The sequence below is a fragment of the Octodon degus genome, unplaced genomic scaffold, assembly GCF_000260255.1.
Source record: "Octodon degus isolate 3935 unplaced genomic scaffold, OctDeg1.0 scaffold00242, whole genome shotgun sequence".
Classification (NCBI taxonomy): domain Eukaryota; kingdom Metazoa; phylum Chordata; class Mammalia; order Rodentia; family Octodontidae; genus Octodon; species Octodon degus.
In genome coordinates, this window is record NW_004524818.1 from 2476010 (window position 1) to 2496400 (window position 20391).

The window sequence follows — 20391 nt, forward strand, 5'->3', positions numbered from 1 at the left end:
TATGTATTTTTTTCGGAATTGTGTATTAAACTCACACCCTTGCGCTTGCCAGGGAAGCATTTAGTCTGCTGAGGCATCTCCCACTTCCATATATTTTTACACATATATTTCGATATTTCTGGTACAAAAAAAATGAGTGTCATGCTTTCTTGAAGACTATATGCCTTATCATTTTGCAATATCTTTCTTTATCCCTTATCATATTCTTTTACTGAAGTATGCTTTATATGCATCAATAAAACTATGATAGCCTCCTAATAGCATGTTTTTATTTCGTTTTCTAAAGAGAGTACAAATTAAAATTAAAACACCAAAAATTACAAATAATACAAAATTTCACTTAACAAAGTAAAATGAATTTCACAGTATTTGTTGTAATACATAGTGTTGTCTTCCAACCAGTCATTCATGTTACTAGATATATGTATGTAAAATTGGAAGAAGAAAGAAACCATCCTGATTACATTCATATCTTTTTCCTCCACTCCCTCTCCTGTCCTTCTCCTCAGCTCACTAAATCTTTCTTTTTGAATAATGTCCATAAGAATTGTGATTCTTAGGCCAATGCTTATTTTTTTTCCTAATATGTGTTCCATTTTTCAAGTGTCAATGATAAAAAATTTTCCTTCCTTTATATCACACACCATAGAAGTAAGGATAAAATTTTATAATTTTATTTATATTTTCTTCAAAAGATATTTTATTAAACAATATATTATAATCTAGAACATGATCCAAAAATACAGATATGCATCTTTACATTATTTAATAAAAAGATTTACAATAATATCTTTCCTTTACAAAGGGATCATAGATAGTAATTCCTTGAAAATAAAACACGATATTCATGGGTTTTGTTTATTTTATTTTTATTTTTAATAATTTTATTGAGAAATAAATAGCAATGAAACAGTTTCAAAACTGATCAGTAGGACAGTTTCAAAAATAAATACGTTGCACATTGTTGTCTCAGAGGTTATTCATTGTACAAGATGTAGGCATGATATCCTATCCACAAACACTATTAGAACAAATCTTCTTATTCATTGAATTAAGAGAATGTAGCTGTATATCTATCCTAACTATTTTGAATATGCAGATACAAAATGGTCATTCCTTTGTATTCTCTTTTTTGTTTAGTTTTGTCAGAGAAGGGTATTCCACTGTCATTTAAATATTGTAGGTGCATGAATTCAGCAAAATATTCCAATATAGTCCAGGAGTCCATAATAGTAGTGGGTCATCTGCAGGACTGGCAATGTCAGAAGTTGTTGACCTGAGCCCTTTATAGCCCAGCATATCAATATGACTTCACCCCTTATACCTTGTATTTATATCTTTCTGCTGTATGCTTAAGACCAAGATAAAGCAAGACCTATATAACAAGAAATGTAACTTTTGTATATGATAAGGTCAGTTAAGTCCCCACAGGATTTATCCTCAAACCCTATAAGGCAGTTTGTAGATCCATTGCCAGTGTCAACCATGTGGATGAGTCAGGGCCATTGCTTGACCAATTTGCTCTTGATGAAAGCCTGAGAGAATGTTTTCTTTTCATGTGACTCTCCTTAGGCACACTCTACATCATCAGTCACATTGCTCTGTAGCCCCATAATTTCCTTGATCAGAAAATTTTGGACACAACCGAGTTACATGATATTACAGTATAGGTTCTTCTATGTCCTAAGTATTCACTGACCTTGAAAGGCTAGAGCCAAAATGTTGGCTGACATTGCAGCCCTTCTTTTTCTCTAACTTTTGGTCTGCAAAATTAGGTTGTTAACCCTCCTGAAGAGAAGCTTATTATTACCCTACAACGTATGCATTTGGGTTTAACCTAACTGTCTGAATATCAAACATCTTAGGTATTACCTGGAACAGGTATTTTACATCAAGTATTGATATGTTAAACTTTAAATCCCTCCAGAATATGAATGAAAAATTTAAAAAATTAAAAATTAAAAAATATGAATAAACAATTTTATATTTTTGCACAAGAATTTTGAAATCTAACCATATACAGCTTTGTAGCAGGACAGTCCTGTGACATTTTTTCTTGTCTCTATTTTTCATTTATTACCATTTTTTGAACAAACATTTACTTGAGAGACAGTATGGCAATAATTGGTATGGCATGACAAGCAGTATGTATTTAGAAGACCAAGATGACAGCCATTCCAAGCATGACCTTACTATTACACATTGCTATCTTCAGCGCAGTTGCTTAGTTCACAGGTATCAGCATATATAGTTAGTCAGGGTGAGAACCCTACCAATTAACTGCTACTTTCAAAAACCTGCTGATGTTTCTCAGGATTATTGCCTTAGCCATCTTGTGCATATAAATGTATGGGTTTGCCCCTGTCATGTTTCCCAGCTTTTCTCCTTGCCCTCTTATCCTTGGACATTCATGTTAAAGCTGCGTCATCTTTTTGGATGAAATATGGCAGAGGACACCACAAAGTACACAAGAAGAAGAACTTCCCAAGCTGTTGGGAGTATCTGCTTAAACTTCTTCTCAGTGCAGGTAATCTTATCACTAAATAGCCAGGAAAGTCTTATGTTGTCAATTTCTCTTTCACTATGTCACATTATATGCAGGGCAAGGTAGACAACTGGTCCCAATGTCACAGGGGAAGTGGTTCTCTGGACAGAGGCACTACTCGAGGCCAAGATGGACATATATATGGAATGGATGGCACTTCCATGCCACCTACAGGCCCAGCTGATACTGATCTCACATTTACAGACCTGGGAGCAGGACTCAGTTGAATAACACTTTGTTCAATGCAGCATTCTTCTAAGAAAATGATAGGAATGCCTCAAACTACAGAGGACTAGGAAAGTGATCTGTCCTCCTTGGACCAAAACATTCCTCACTTGCAGGGGAATCCCACACCAAGGAGGAAAAAGACACTAGAATGACACACAGGGTCCCTCAGTCTAAGAACCAGAATTGGTGACACCCAGAGGAGGGCCAGCCTGCCAGGTGTGGAGTGAAAGGCTGTGACCCAAAGGCAAGGCCACCAGTCCTGTGGAGCAGCACTCACACGGCACCAGTCCTGGCTGAGCCAGGCCCATCCTAGAGTCCATCCCATACTGAGCGTAACAACAGCCAGGACAGGTGTGATCAGGGCCCAAACAATATTCCAGGGAGTGTTTCTGTTCTGTTCGCATTTTCTGTGCTTTTCTCAAAGGTAGATGCCTGTTACAGTGATATCATAACTAGAAAAATGAACAATAAAGCCAAGCCCAGAAATCTTTGAAAGGCCAAGTCAACTCAAAGCATGCACAGTGGCAAGAAGGGTGCACAACATGTAGGTAACACAGAAGCCCCTCTGCCAGAAAGAGTTCCACCAGCCTCCAGGACCACAGCACAAGCACCATTCGCCCAGTGACGGTGCATTACAGAAAGAGCTACCATTCACAGTATCCCAGCTGCCTCACAAGAGTAAATAGAAACACATCTAAGCCTTAGGGGATTCCCCATGCCTCCCTTAAACACACACAAGTGGTCGCATGCACACATGTGCAAGAACACACACACACACACACACACACAGTAACAATGAAGAAAAAGTGTTTCTCCACAATATTTAAACACACACCTGTGTCAAAAAAAAAAAAAAGCTGAGAGGCCCTTGAGATAGCTCAGTGGACTAAAGCGCCTGCTTAGGCAAGCTCAGCGACTGAGGTTTAAACACTGATCCTGGGCACCACACACCATGCCAGCCCCACCCCCAGAACGGGCTGAGGTGGCCACACAGTCCAGGTATAGTGGTGCACACCTGTAATGCCAGCAATGGGAAGGCTGAAAGCTATGGAGGATCACTATGCATCTAAGCTGTGTAGTGAGATCCTATAACAACCAAATACATTTTAAAAAGGAAAAAAGCTAAATTATAGCCAAGCTTGGTAGTACATGGCTGTAACTTGGCAGGCTGAGGGAAGAGCTCAGCCTGAGCAATTTAGTGAAACTCTGTCCCAAATCAAAAATTTGAAAAAGAGCTGGGGATAGTTCAGCACTTCATGAGTTTAATCCTCAGTACTGCAACAAACAAACAAACAAAAAAGAATACCAAAAGTTACAAAATAAAATGCATCTCTCATTTCAGTGTTCTGGCTGAGGTTAAGCAGCCCTCGTACCCTGAGGCCAGCTGAGGTACTTAAAAAGCTTTCTGGCCTGGGGACCGCAGCAGCATGAGCTGGGGTGACTTCTGATCATTCTTCCTCTGCCCACCCTCATGTGCTCAGTTACAAACACCTGGCCTGAGTCAGCACCTACAACTCACTGCCCTACAACAGAGCAAGCCCAGCCCAGGATGCCCCTGGAGACTGCATGCAAGGCCTCTGTCCTGAAAACCACAGGCCTGAACTCCCTGGCCATAGGTGCCTGGAGGGCCTGTTCTCATTTGTGAGCACAGGGTGAACACAAGGCCCTGCATGAACACCTCCTGCCATCTCCTCTCCTCAGTGGGATACTAGAACGAGGAAGTAACATTACTCAGGTGACCATCACAGGAAACAAGTGCAAGCCTACATTGAGGACAGGAACACTCTTCCATGGGTTCTCTGGCATCGTAGACAATGAGTTTGCAAGGGCATTTCAAGATGTGTGTGTCTCAGAGGCCCCACTGGAGGCACTGTCAGAACATGCCTCATCAAACCAAATGGGTGCACATTCCCCAATTCCACCAAAGACACATTGACACTGGTTTGGCAAACAGTGGCTAAAACAATAGTATACTCTGGATTCCTAGCTTTGATCCAGAATGATTTCCAAACATAGCAGTCATACACCAGGCTACAGAACCACCATCCTCTCGGGGCAAGCTGCAGGTCCAGCAGGATGAGTTCCAAAATTAGCCCCCATGAGGCAGACTCACATAATAGACACAAAGACCCACGATCTTCATGCAATTGTACTAATTTCATCTTCATAGTAAAAACATCAGGGATTACCAGAGAAAAGGAAGGAACATCAGCCAGATGCCAGGCCACTGTGTGGTTTTGCTGGTCATAGTAAATGACAGCCTGGGACAAGAGGAGCACTTACTCTGGCAAAGCCTGGTGGACCAGAGTCCATGCTAAAGAGGCAGTGCACAGTGGAACAAAGCCTACTCCTCCCAGGAGAGGTGGCCCAGCCAGTACAGTAACAAGGGCCTCAACAAAGCCCCAGTCTAATGGTGAGGTTAGCTCAAGGGTGACAAGTGTACTCACAGAGGACTGTGCATGGTCCCAGAGAACTGCAGGGGACACTCTAGTGGCAGAGTGGTGGCAGTGTACCAGGTTGGAATGTGCACGGTATCTGCCAAGCCCAAGTTCACAAGTACCCACAGGGCAGTGGTTTCTTGCTTGTTTTAGGAAATATCCAGAATTACAACTGGCCACTGAGTTCTTAAATACCAGTCAAACAAGGTAGCTTTTAAAATGAAAGAAACGCTCTGGGGAGATATCTCAGTAGAATAAGTGCCTGCCTGGCAAGCGCAAGGTCCTGAGTTCAATCCTCAGTACTGAAATAAATAAATAAATAAATAAATAAATAAATATTGCAACACGAATGAAGGAATACATTAAGTTGCTCTTCGATTCAGACACATCCTCTTCCTTACTTCTTCCTCTTTTCCTGACCACACCATGGGCAGAACCACTTTCCTTTGAGTTTTTTTTTTTCCTTTGCTGTAACCTGGGATTGAACTCAGGCTCTTGAGCTTACCAGGGAAACACTTATGATACTGAGCCATCTGCTTCTCCCTCCTTTAAGTTTTGTGGAGAGGTCCACACAGGCAAAGTGAAACCACTCAATTGGACAATCTGGATTGTTGCAACCAATCATCTCCCCGTAGAAAACCTGGTGGCACAGGCAGTACGTGGGCTGGGTGGGGTCCACAGGCATGTCAAGCACCTAGGAAGGGTGCACAGACAAAACAGTATCAGTGAATTCAGACTCTACTTTATGCTTCTTCTTCTTCAGGGTGTCTTCTTCCGATGTCCTCTGGCTTTGGCCATGGGAGGCTCTATTCTCTTTCTGAGCCCGACCTTTTTTCAACTCCCAGCCTCCAGAGATTTCAAAATTACTGCCATCCATCTTGTCCTTCAGGTCTGCCTCAAAACAAGTCAGGTCTGCATCGAGCCTCCAGATGAGATTATCCACCTTGTTGCCACTGTACTCCTTGCACTTCCTGAAGGCACTCTGGATCTTCTGCAGATGCTCCACACACTGGTCAGGAGACAGTCTTCACAGTGGAAATGTACTCTGCCATCAGCATGTCAGACTCTACTTTCTTATCTTGTGCCCTCTGGTGCAGCTCTCACATCAGCTGGAAGTTCTTCTGAGGTTCACAGGGAAGGTTTTCAATGCTGTCCAGATAGTGATCCAAGCACATCGCAGTCACCATTTTCACCGGCTGCGCTTGGGGTCTGTAAGCAGTCAGTGCTGAGGAGCAAAATTTTATCATTTTAAATAACATGATGGAAGTGGAGATCATTAGGCTGGATGAAATAAAACAGGCACAGAAGTCAATTACTAGGTGGCAGCGTATATAGAATCCAAAATAGATGGTATTATAGAAGTTGAGAGTACAGTATTGGTTACTAAGGACTTGGGGAATAAGGTGACAGGGGGGACATGGAAGTTTGATCAATAGGTACTATGTTAGTATAGAAATTCTCCTGTGTTATTGCATAGTGCAGCGACAATAGGTCATGTGATGTGTATTTAAAAGAGCTACAAGAAGTGATTTTGCATCTTTTCATCACAAAGAAATGATAATTGCTTGAAGATAAAAATAGGCTTTATATTATCAAAACATTGCGTGATACTTATATGTGTAAAATATTACACAGTAAGGCATTTAAATGGACAATATTTGTTATCAAGTATCAATTAAAGTTATTTGAAAAATGGAAAATATTTATCCATTAAATTTCTTTTTTTTTTCTCTTTCTTTTTTTTTTTTTTTGTACAGGGAATTTAACTCAGGCCCTTGTGCTTGTCAGGCAAGCACTCATTCTACTGAGCTATCACCCAGGGCCTCCATCGAATTTTATTGCCAAAAATCTTCTGGATATACTTATTTAGATTATTTTCTGAACCTCAGATATTTTACTTAACTCTCTATATATTTCTCAGTAATTGTCATGTACTTACAATTAGTATAACAATTTAATAAATTTTGAAGTTAGACTGACACACTTTTGTCTGTTTCATTTTGAATACTGGTTGAGCTCTCCTACTTCCATTATCTTTCCACCTAGATTCTAAAATAATCTTGTCTAAATCTATCAATAATGATGATGTTTGGATACAAATTAAAAGTTTATATTGATTTCAAGAGAAATAAAATGTTTATCATTTTTTGGTCCTCAGAACTACACACATACAGTCTCAGCAATTATTTAACTCACTGACTTTTTCTTGATAATGTTGAAGATGTTTTCTCCAGAGCACATCACTGATACTTCTTAGAGTCACCAGGAGTTTCTGGAGAGCAGACCCTGCCCCAACTGCTAAGTTCAGCATGGAACTGGGCATCCTCACATGCAATTCTCATTCATCTTTTCCCATATTTTTTACCCAAGAGCCTTTGTGTTGGCCGTTGATCTCTGATTACATTAGAGCTCAATTTATTTTTTTCTTTTGTTGTTTTTTTTCTACCTCTTTGCAGATTTCCTTTTCTTCCTATGAGTGTATTAAAACAATGAAGACACATTATGTACACCTACGTTCTTTAGAGTGAGAAATTCACACAGATAGTCCAATAAACTGTGGGAGCTGATTGGAAAACAGGAACAATAAAATTGTTAAATGAAATTTTTTTGCTTATTTATTTTACTAAATTATGAGTAGTGACATGGGAAACCTCAGAGGGCTATACTTAGTACCAGCACCAGTAATCAGTACTACCTAGCTGAGTACCTAGTCTGCCCATCTACACTGAATTTTTCAATGCTTTCCTCTCTTTGATTAGGGTCCACCCAGTTCTTTCTCCTCTCATTAATATTATCTAGTGGATTCCTTTAAACTGAATTTAGTAGTCCCTTGAGTACGAATTTAAAATTTGGGGACTAGGGAAATAGCTTGGCTGTCTAAGTGCCTGACTGGCAAGAGCCAATACCCAGTTCGATCTGTGCTGGCACAGGAAACCCAGGTATGCTGTGTCAGCCACCAAACCTGGGGGTGGTGCATGCCTGTATTCCCAGTCCTGGGGAGGCTGAGGCAGGAGGATCACTTTGAGTCTGAGCTGCATATTGAGATACTATATGAAAGAAATAAATAAATTTAGAATATTAAAATAGGAATTATTATTTATGCTTCTTAAATTGTTTTTTATGTATGTAGGACAGGGTCTACAGGGTTTCACTATACAGATCAGACTCATAGTGATTCTCCTGTGTTCAGCCTCCCAAGCACTGGGATTATAGGCACACACCGCCACGACCAGTCTCAGTTGCCATCTCAGCCTGCCCCGGGGCAGGACACAGCACTCTGTGGATCGAACCATGGCTGCTGTGCTGTGCCTAAGCAGATGCTTTAGTCCACTGAGCTATTAGGCCGGCCCTCTAAAATATGAATTATATGCAGGATAAGGCATAAACTTACTCATTGTGTTGTGTTTTGCTGTTAATATTTTATTTCCCAAGCTGATTGGTTCTACCAACATAAACATTCACAAAGCAGAGCCAGTATTGCATATTTTTATTCTCTTCATGCAGTTGTTCAACTCTGTTTATAAAATGTTAGTGTGTTCTCCAAATATTGCAAGTATAAAATGTTCCCTCACAAGAGTATGTACTCTTCACCAGTTCACTCTCCACAACAGACTGCAAACAACCTTCTCTTTTTGTTCTTACTTGCTTTCTTTCTCTTTTTTTTTTCACTGTTGCTCAATCATATAATCGTATAAGGCATATTGCTTTTGATGATGTTTTCTTAAAAGAAAAACAATATCTAGAGAGTCAGAGAAATTTCTTCCATCTCTGATGTTATTGAAAATTGCTTCTATGCCACACTATTATTCAATTCCTCTATTTAGTAATTCTCCTGAAAACACAGGTTGTATAATTACACAAAAGTATTACATAAATAATTCTAAAAAAATCTACTGATAGAAAAATGTTCTGTTAATTATTTCCTATGTCATACTGCTATTTAGAGATATCCCTTTGAATTAAATATTTTAAAAATAATGTTACATTAACTTAAAATTTTATAAAATGTGTTTAGTCTATCTAAATAAATTTCTCATATCGTGGAATCATTCTTTTGAGGAGAAATTAAACTTGGTATGGATAAGGCTAGGGACATATCTCAGTGGTGCATCATCTGCCTGGCAAGTGCAAAATCATTAGTTCAATTCAATACCCCAACCCCTCAAAAAATGGATATGGGCACATCCATATGCTAAGTAGGAAAAGGGGTAAAATAATACAGCTCTCTCTCTTTTTTATGTATTTAGTACAAGGTTTACAGGGTCTCACTACACTGATTGAACTGGGAGTGATTCTCCTGTTTTCAGCCTCCCAAGCACTGAGATTACAGACACGAACCACCAAGCACAGTCTCAGTCCCTATCTCAGTCCTCCCTGGGGGCAGGGCCAGCAGGCCACACTGGGGTTGGGGATTGAATCCCTGTCCCTACACCTGCCTAAGCAAGCTCTTTAGTCCACTGAGATATCTGGGTTCCTCAGCTTTCTAAAAAGTTTCCAGATTAAAATCCTTTAGCTTTGTTTGTGAAATTTCAATTAATTAAAAATTAAAACTGTAAATGCAATGTGTTCAGTTGTTTAGGTTATCATGTATATAATTGATGAAATGATCTGTCTTTTCCCATCAAAAGTGTCAAGACTCCTTTAATTGCTAATTTAGTTTCAAAGTAGGAAAAGCTTAATTAAGCAGAAAGCAAATGAGACTGAAGTAGAATAGAGATGTACTCACTGTTATGAGTTTATTAGTCTGCCTGGCCTTCTTATGTCTTTGTCCTTTTATGAGTGATATCCTTACTCATTCAGAGAAGCTATCATTTTATCTACATGGAGGGAGCCTTGTCCAATAATATATTCTGGTTTTAGAGACTTATTTTTCTGTGTTAGAAATGAACCTGGATTTTTTTTCATTTATAATTTGAAAATCCTCAGTGAATCAATGATGACATGTGTTTTTGTCCCTTGGACTAGTTATTGTGTTGGGAGTATGGCAAGGTGCCTATTCAAGAGCCTGATCACAGTGGTTAGGGAAATGGGATGAAGGAGTTCCTATTTGGGTCACCTTTAACACTGATCACAGAGGAGGACCCTGCTTCTTCAAAGAAAACTGTGAGTGCAGCAAAAGCACAGTCCCTATGGGATCCTTGTGACAGCGAACTCATTGAAATTTATGTCTAATATAAGCCTCTGATTCAGAAAGCAAAATTATCCATGAACATTCTGATACCAAAAATAAATCTTATTTATTTTTGTCTGAAAAATATATAATGCCTTTTCCAATGCTGAGCTTCTTTCTGAAAAGTGACAGATTTGAACAACTACATATGGTGCTCCAAATTTTATAGCTCTTCCTGGAGTGATTGGCTGTGAAATGACCTACCTCTGGGAGTAGACCAAACAGTATTCTTGAGTTTCACTGGACCCCAGAATATAAAGAGATGTGATTGATTGGGCATGTGAATATCTCAGAAACTCTGAGAAATATTCAAGATCTAGTACCCAAGTCAGTACAGAAAGAATGGATTAAAAGAACGTCCCATTTCTCGCTAGAAGGTTTTGATGGTGAATATTTGCAGCTAGTGTGCAAGAAGAAGGGTCAGCCTTCTGATTATTGTGCAACTTGCACTCCAGGAGCAGAGGGCAATAGATCGCTATATACATGAAAAGGAGTGTAAGTTCTTAGGCATTGTCTCTCTGCTCACTGAAAACACTAACTCAAAAATGTAGATCCTCCTGGAAGTAGCACGCATGTTCATCAAGTTGCATATAATTTGTAGCTCTCACTTGAAAACAAGATGTTCAAATGATTTAATTCTGGGTGTTGATAGTGCTTTTCATTTTTGAGTCTGCCTACACCACAGAAATCAGAAATATTTTTAAATAGATATATCTTTAGGAAGTGTTCCCCAAGATCAGATATGCAATCTAAACAAGAGTAAAGGCATTTGCCACACATTCTCTCCAAGGCTTAGTGTAGAAAGAGCAAGTATAAACTTCAGACATTTACAGTATGTTTCATCCAACATCTAGATGATGCAGGATCAATCAGATATTATCACAAAAAATCTTAATAATTTTAAGTCCAGAATTATAACAAATACCTTTTAAACACAATGAAATGAAACTAGAAATCAAACCAAACAAATAAAATTGAAAAAAAGTCACATTCTGTGCCCAAATATAGCCAAATAATTAATAAAGAAATTTTAAATTATGAGTTGAATAAAAACAAAACTATAGTATACTAAAACTTAGGGGAGACAGCAGAAACAGTAATAAGAGATGCCAAGGGTGGTAAAGAAAGAATTTTGCACTATGGCATATATACATAGTCTCAGATGCTTGGGAGACTGAAAGTAATATAAAGACCAAGATTTCAAGACAACTATTTGGCAAAATTGTGAGACTGCATCTCTACACAAAAGAAAAACAAGCAAGAAAAAATTTGATTTCTATTTCAGAGGACTCAATCAGAGAAGCCGCATGGTAAATCAGACGTGTGTCTGATTTCTTTCACTTAACATCTTTTCATGGTGTAACCATTTTCCTACAAATGTCTTAAATTTATCCTTTTTTACAACCAAGTAGTATCCCATTCTCTATAGATATCACATTTTTAATCCATCTGTCTGTAATGGATATGCTATGTATGTGTATCAAATGTGTATGATTTATGTGTATCAAATACCTGCAAGAAATGTAAGCTTTATATATCTCAAAGCTAAAGCAATAATAATGAACATGGGGAAAGAGGACCTAGATAGGGAGAGAAGAATGTAGGTGAGGAGGGGAAAGGTAGAGAAAAAGACAAAGATATGCTCTATACATGTACCCAGTTCTTGAGATGAATGCAAACATCATGTACTACAAACATGTACTAATAGAAAACAAACTGGAAAAACCCAATATATAGTCAGTCTTGGAGAAAAACAGAATTGAATGGGGAGTGACTGGGAAGAACAGTGAGTGGGTAAAAGTTCAGTAAGGGGCAAAACACAATTAGAGGAGAGGAATTAGCTTTGCTCTTTGCATAGTATCACGCATAGCTTTTGTTTAAAACAATATATTACATACTGCAAAACAAATAGGAGAGAAGAGTACAGAATCCAAAACATATAAATACTATTGATATGTGAAGAGTAGAGGGATAGGCGAGATAGCTCAGTGGAATATGTACTTGCCTGGCAAGTGCAAGGTCCTGAGTTCGATCAGTGTTACCACAAAAAAAAAGTAGAAACGCTTTTACCATAGTTTCATTACACATTGTATATTTATATCAAATTATACCATTCCCCAGAAAAAATTACAAATATTACATTTTAATTTAAAACTTGATACATCTCAAATATGGAGTATAGTCTAGGAACTTATAACAAAAAAGAGATTAAAATCGAAATTAACAGAAGGAGGGCCAACCAAATAGCTCAACGGATTAAAGCGCCTGCTTACGCAGGTGCAGGGTACTGGAGTTCAACCCGTGCCCTGCCCTTGAGGGCAATGAGACTGCAATTGAGACTGGATGTGGTGGTGCATGCCTGTGATCCCAGCTCTTGGGAGGCTGTAAACAGGAGGATCATTACGAGTCTGATCTAGTAGTAAGACCATGGACACCCTGTAGACCCTGTCCTAAAATACAAAATAAATAAATAAACAACAGAAGGGAAGAAAAATGTAAAGTTGAAAAAAGAAATGAATAATTAGAGACAGAAATACTATAGGCAAGTCAATCAAACCAAGAGAAAATTATTGAAACTATAGAGAATAAACAAACCTTTCTCTAGACTAGCAAAGGAGAAAAAAAGATAAAATTAGAGATGAAAGATGCGCTATTAAAAGGTAAAACTCATAGAAATATAAGATCTCAAGTGGCTATTATCAACAATTATGTTAAAAAATCAGGTAAATGAATGCAATAAATAAATAAATTTCTAGATACGTACATCTTGCCAAATTGAAGTAAAAAAGGAATAGTCTAAACCAACAAAATTTAACTAAGTAAATTAAAGAATAGTGAAACATCCCTGTACCAATAAAAGCCCAGGTTGTAGGGCTAAAACCTACAAAATATTCAAAAATGAGGTAACACAAATTTTCCTTAAGCCCTTCCAAAATACACAAATAAAGAGAATATTACCGAAGTAAATTTATATGGTCAGCATTACCCTAAACCAAAACCAAAGAAAGACATTTATAGGCTAATATCTTTGATGAGCATAGATGCAACTATTTCCAGAAAGATACTTGGAGACTAAGTTCAATGACCCATCAAAAAGATTATATACCATGACCAAGTGATATGTACCCCTGGGATACAAGGTCGAGTTAAGATGTGCAAATCAATTAATGTGATACACTACATTAACAGAGCAAAAAATACATAACTACATAATCATCTCCGTAGATGCAGAAAAAGTACTTGACAAAATTCACCACCCTTTCCCATTAAAACTTTCTGATCACAATAAAAGCTCTTGAGGGAAATGCCTGAAGCTAATATAGTCAATGAGGAAAACTTTTGAGATCCAATATAAGGAAAGCATAACCACTTTCCTCACTTCCATTCAACAGAGTATTTTAAATAATTATAAGAGCCACTGGAGAAGTAAAAGAAATAAAAAGTCTCAAAATTGGAAATAAACTAGTAAATATATTTTGATTGGACAATGACATGTTCCTATATGTAGGACATGCTAATGACCCAGTATAAAACTCTCAAAACTAACTACTGAACTCAGTAATATTTCCGGACATGAAATTAACAAACAAATGTCATTTCCATTTCTTTACACTAGTAATGATGTAGTTGAAGAACAGACCAATAAAACAATTCCATTTATGACAACATTATATACAATAAAATAAATAGGAATAAATTTCACCAAGGAAGTGAAAGATCTGTATAATGAAAATTACAAAATGATGAAAAGACGAATGAATGAAAATAGACATAACACTTGTGGATTGGAAAATTCATGTCTTCGTATGTTTTTTGTATCCAAAGTGATATACAGAGTCAATACTATCCTTATCAAAATTCCAGTAGAGTTTTCAGAAAAGTAAAAACATCATTCTTTTGTGTATAGAGCCACAAAAGATACTGAAACACCCATACTATATTCAAAATAAAACACAATGTTGAAAGCTTCTCACATCTTGATTTTAAATTATATATAAATCTATATTAATAAAGACAATATGGTATTGACGTAAGAATAGAAAAAGAGTGACATAAGGGGAAAAGTGCATAAAAATAAACGTGAGCATATGTAGTTAAGTAATTTTCAAGAAGGCCACTGGCAAGATGTCATGGGAAGTGGATAGAGATTCTGTTTATTGAATGAAGTCAGGAAAACTGGCCCAGTACTATCAAAAGTATAGATCTCGAAAGTTATCTTACACTGTACACAAAAAACCCAAAGTGGATTAACACATAAATATAAAACCATGAAAATATTTGAAAAAAACATAAGAAATCGCCTTGATATTAGCATTAACAATCATTTTTGTGCTTACCACCTAAAGATACAGGCAAAAAAGAATGAAACGGGCCAGTGAGACAGCTCACTGAACTAAGCACCTGGTTAGGCAAGTGCAGGGACTGTGTTTCATCCCCAGTACCATGTGCCATGCTGGCCCCCCACACCCCAGGTGTGCTGAGTGGCCATAGAGTCCGGGCATGGTGGTACATGTCTGTAATCCCAGCACTGGGGAGATTAAAAACAGGAGAATCACCATGAGTTTCAGCTGAGCAGTGAGACCCTGCACCAAATACATTTTTTTTGGTGGAACCGGGGATTGAACTCAGGCCCCTGTGCTTCCCAGGGAAGCGCTTATTCTACTGAGCCATCTCCCCAGCCCCCTCAAACACATTTTTAAAAAATGAAAGAATAAAGGACAGAAACTACCACTATTGCAACACAGAGCTTCTGCAGAGCAAAGGAAAAAAGAAAAAATCTATAGCATGAACATTCAATATATGAATCTGTGAAAATATCTGTGTTAAAACAGGTTGATATCCAAAATAGATAAGAATTCACTAAACTCAATACCAAGAAAAATTCAGAAAATTAAGTTTTAAATGAGCAAGTGATTTAAGCACACATATTTCCATAGATGGCATAAAAGGATCAAGAGGCATATAAAATGTAATAAAAATTACTATTTGTCTAGCAGCTGAGATGAAATGGCATGCCCGAGGGGCATAGAGGAGGAGAGCTGCTTCTCTCACGGAATCCAGAAAACAGAGAGGAGTAATCAGAAAGTGAGATATACCCTTCCAGGCCATGCAGGGAGTGTCCTATTTTTTCTGAGCAAACTACACCTCCTAGGAGCAAATCAGCTATTATTAGCCTTCTTAATACAAATTCCTTCCAAAAGTTGTGTTACAAGCACACTAGGACATTCATCTGTATCCCCTTTTTTGGTTTAGTTCCCTTATTTGAATATTATAGGTGTGTTAACTCAGCAAAATATTCTAAAAGAGTCCAGTAATCCATAATTGTATTGGGTCTTCCACGTCCGTTTCATATCTGTGCATTCAAAGTGATTAGGATAGATATATAGGTACATTCTCTTAATGAATAGAGGGATTTGTTCTAATGGTGTTTGTACACAGGATATCCTGTCCACATCTTGTATAGCAATTAACCACTAGGAAGAATGTATGCAATGTGTTAATTATTGGAACTGTCCTACCAATTTGATTTGAAACTGTCTCATTGCTATTTGTTTCCCAATAAAATTATGGGGGAAAACAACAAGCACACTAGGGACTTGGGGGCAGCTAGATACAAAGTATAACAGAACAAAACAAACTTTCATATCACAATTCTGATGATGATTATCATCAAGAAAGGAAGAAAAATGTCTTTTTTTAGATTTGTTTATTTATTTATTTATTTATTTATTTATTCATTTATTCATTTGCTACATGGCCTTGCTACCCAACTTGGACTCATAGTGATCCTCTTGTCTCAGCCTACCCAGCACTGGGATTACAGGCATGTGCCACCACACCCGGTTTCGGTGGCTGGCAGAGAGGCATAGCATGAAGCACTGGGGATCAAACCTGGGTCCTTGTGCTTGCCAGGCAGACCTTTAGACCACTGAACTATTTCCCTGGCACAGAAGAAATAAGTCTTGGTCAAATTGTGGAGAAAGATAAACTATTGTACACTGTTGATGGGCTATGTAAATTGAGAGCCAGTATGAAAAGCATAAAGGAGTTTTCATAAAATATTAAAAATAGAACTATAATTTGACATAAAATTTCTGCTCCAAACTACAACTGTGCTCAAAGTAAAAAAAAAATCAAAGCTATCTACTGTCCCATGTTCATTATAGAATTTTTAAAGAAGACATAATATGGAAAAATACAGGTAGTTTTTGATAAAGAAATGGATAAAAATAAAAACACACAGAGATTTACTGAATACTATTCAATCTTATAAAAGGGAAAAACTAACATTTTTAAGACATAGCTGAACCTGAAGGGCCTTATGCTAAACAAAATATATCAGTCATTTAAGAAATACTGTAATATTTTATCAAAATGTAGGTTTAGACCTATAGTGAATACATACAAGGGGGTTACAAGGGGTGGAGAGGGAGAGAAATTTGGGATGGGGAGAAGTAAGTCAGGGGCTACAAAGTTTTAACTACATAGAATGCATTATTCTAGATATACAACAAAAGGTCTATGGCTAGTAATACTTTGTACTGGAAATTTACTAAGACAGTAAATATTAGGTGATGTCTTTTCATTATTTGCTGCAGTATAGGAGATTGAACCCAGGGTATTCGTACTGAGATATATCCTACATTAGTTTTCATAGGCTGGTCTGAAACTTGTGATTCTCCTGCCTTGGTGTACAAGAGTAGTGGGGTTAGAGGCTTGTATTTTCCCTATCATACTCAGCTCATTTCATGTGTTATTACCACACACAAAAAAGTAATTACGAAAATTGATGAATATCATTATTTGCTTACCTGCAAAAACCAGTTTACTATATATGCATATAATAATATATAATGGTTTAAATTTAAATATATGATAAAATAAATTATAAGTGTATACACATAAGTATAAGATGTGTTTAATGTAGATGCTCTTAAAATTTATGTATGGAATATAAAACAAAAGGATAACACTTTTCTTGCCTATCTAGTATTTCAGTGAACACAAAAGATGAAGAATATAAAAGATCTATCCAAATTGTGAGTTGAGATCATTACATACACTGAAATAAGGAAAATATACTAGTGGTAGTTTTATGTTCATTAAGAGCATCATTACTTTCTCTTAGCTCAAATGTTAGATTAAAAGATGAATAAGCACCCTGATAAAGAAGAGAAAATAATTACATACTTTAAAAGTTTGAGGATGACTTCTAATGCAGACCACGCAGCAGTTACACAACTGGGGGCATTTGGGGCACTATCAACAGACATACGAGACCTATATCACTGGAGATCCTGACTTTGGCCTTCTGTGGGCAAGTGTGGTAACTTAAGTGAAGCATCAACTTGATTAGCTTGGGCAACTTCCCTAGTGATTAGACAAGCACACTTCTAGATTTGTTTCAGTGGGTCCTTGAGGTGACCTTGAGTCCAAGTGTGATCCCTTGCAACTTCCTCTCTGGCACTGTTCACGTGAACTGCTTCGCAGACACTATGAACTAAGCTAGTTTTCTCCTCTATATTCTTCCACTATGACTTTCTTGCCTTGGAGCCAACTCAACAGGGGCTGAAAATCTCTGAATTGTGAGTAAATTAAGCTTCTTTATTCAGTTATGTGTGTTGAGTTTTGTGGTGCAGCAAGGAGATGACTGACTAATGGTGCAAGGAAAGGGAAGCGATGTGGAGGGTTCACAGAAATGGAGAAACTGGTATTCCAGTGTGTGCACGTGTGTGTGTGTGTGTGTGTGTGTGTGTGTGTGTGTTTCTATTCCTTGTCCAACTCTCACGCATGTATATCACATCTTGCATCATTTATCCTCTTCTTATGGTAGACTAAAATTTTTTTCCTATCTCACTCAAGGTGAAGATACAGATTCTCTAGGCTCATTTTCTGATCTTTTATAAAAAGTAAAAAAAAATAAAAGTGGTACTAAAAAGTTCAATTAAATATTAAATTTTTTAGGATAGACTCTTTGATCTTACCTACTGAGGTGGTTAATTTTATATTTCGGTTTGACTAGGTCATTTTACCTACATATTTTGTCAAATGCCAACCTCTGTGTTACAGCGAAGTTATATTTTAAATGATATTAATATTTAAATGAGTGAGCTAACAATGAGTTTTCTAGAAAGAGCTATTTATCAATGTAAGATATATTACATATTGTGCATATAGCTTAGCTTCTATATGCCTTTCACTCATTTTTAAAGTAATGATTGTGATGTGAAACAAATGAAATGAAGAACCATCTTCATCAGAACACATGAGAAGATTATGAAAGAGGCAAAATCTCAAGTCCCAGCTCTGACACATACAAAGTAAGAGCATGTCTCGTAGAAGCTAGCCAGTAAGTCTTCCACATCCCCAAGTTCCTCAGTGTCTGTGAAATGAACCAGCACTAGAGTACCGTCAGGAGCTGAATTTGTCTTGTTGGTCACCATTCTCTTCTCCTGAAGCTGTTCTCTGCTTGAGAAAACAAGAGAAGTCAGTTATTTCAAAAAGACCCTTTTAGCTTCAAAATGTGATGTGGTTTCATCTTTACTTCTACTATTTTTGATCATATTTATTTTCTTTTGCTTTTAAAAGATTGCGTTGATACTGGAAAGAGTTTTAGCAGCTATATCTTTTTTCGACTTTCTGCTGGCTTACCTATTGTTTATCTGACAAAATTCATGTTCATACAGTCATCTTAAATTTAATTCCAAGTGTTTACTTGAGTTTCTTCCTTTTATACTTTGTTCATTCTCTGTATGTGATACTAGAATCTTATGGAATTAAGCTCAAATTTGTCACCAAGGCAGGGTCACACATGTAATTCTTTGAATTTCTGCATCTAATATTTTAAATCCACAATAGGGTTATCTTTAGCAATGTTGTACTTTTATTGGTGTTTTCACTGTGTTGTGCATGTTTATATATATGTTCTGATAATATATACAAGATATATACTTTACTGTTCATATAGTTATATCTATAAACCCCAAGTCCTTTCACGCGGGATTTTGATGAAGTGCCTTGGTCAGGGGCAAGTGATAAGGGATTACTCCATTGATTGATTTAACACGGTTGTGGGTGATGGATTTACTGAAGAGAAAATCCTCCAGGTACGTGTGACAAGGACTAATAGACTTTAAGCCTAGATGTAATAAAAGGGAAAGGGGGACTCCATTCTTGTGTCCTGCCAGCCACACCACAAATTGTTTCTCTTCTGTCATGATCCTATGTCCTGCTGCCCTGTCTAAGTTCCAGCCAGCTATTGGCTAAAACTTCTACAAAATGTGAGCTAAAATAAACCTTTGCTCCTTGAACTTGTGAGTATTATGTATTTTTTTAAGACAAGAGATAGTAACTAAGGCAGCAGTATTAGTTGATTCTGAGTTTTATTTACTTCCTTATATGACTGTCCTCCTTAAAATATCATTCATATGGGGATGAAAAAAATTATCTTATTTTGAAGACTCAATATCATCTTCTTGACATATGCAAAAAGGTCTTTAGTATATTTTCAAAACTGAAAAACTATTATCTCTGCTACCATGAAAAGACAATTTAATAGATGTTTATAAGACTGATAGCAGCACGTATGACAGATGGTGTGATGGAGACTCGAGGAATGTGTTGGAATAAAATCTGGTCCCTAAGGAATTCTTTGTCAAATGGAAGAAGCAGTATTATTTACCAAGAGACTACATTATGTTGTCATATGTGCTGAGATGGAGGAACCTATGCAGTGCTATGAGAAAACAGGGAAAGGCTTCTATCAAAGGGTCTAGGGCTATAGGAGACGTCACCAAAAAGGTGACAACTGAGCTACATAAAGAAGGAGAAAGATGCATTTGGAAAATAAAGATATTAGGCAAGCACATTCCAGAAAGCAATGACAGTTTATGGCAGTTTGAAATTATAAAACAGCTCAGTACACAAGAGAGGGTGAAATATGCTGTTGTGCTGCTTGCCAGCAATTTAGAGAAGGCTCCTATTACAAAGATCTCTGTTTTGTAGAGAAA

The 20391-nt window shown here is 37.3% G+C and overlaps 1 pseudogene; it reads right to left on the reverse strand.

Moving 5' to 3' along the window:
• Nucleotides 1–6398, reverse strand: part of LOC101565875 — a 39175-nt pseudogene extending 32777 nt beyond the window's left edge.
• Nucleotides 6399–20391: the final 13993 nt, after the last annotated feature.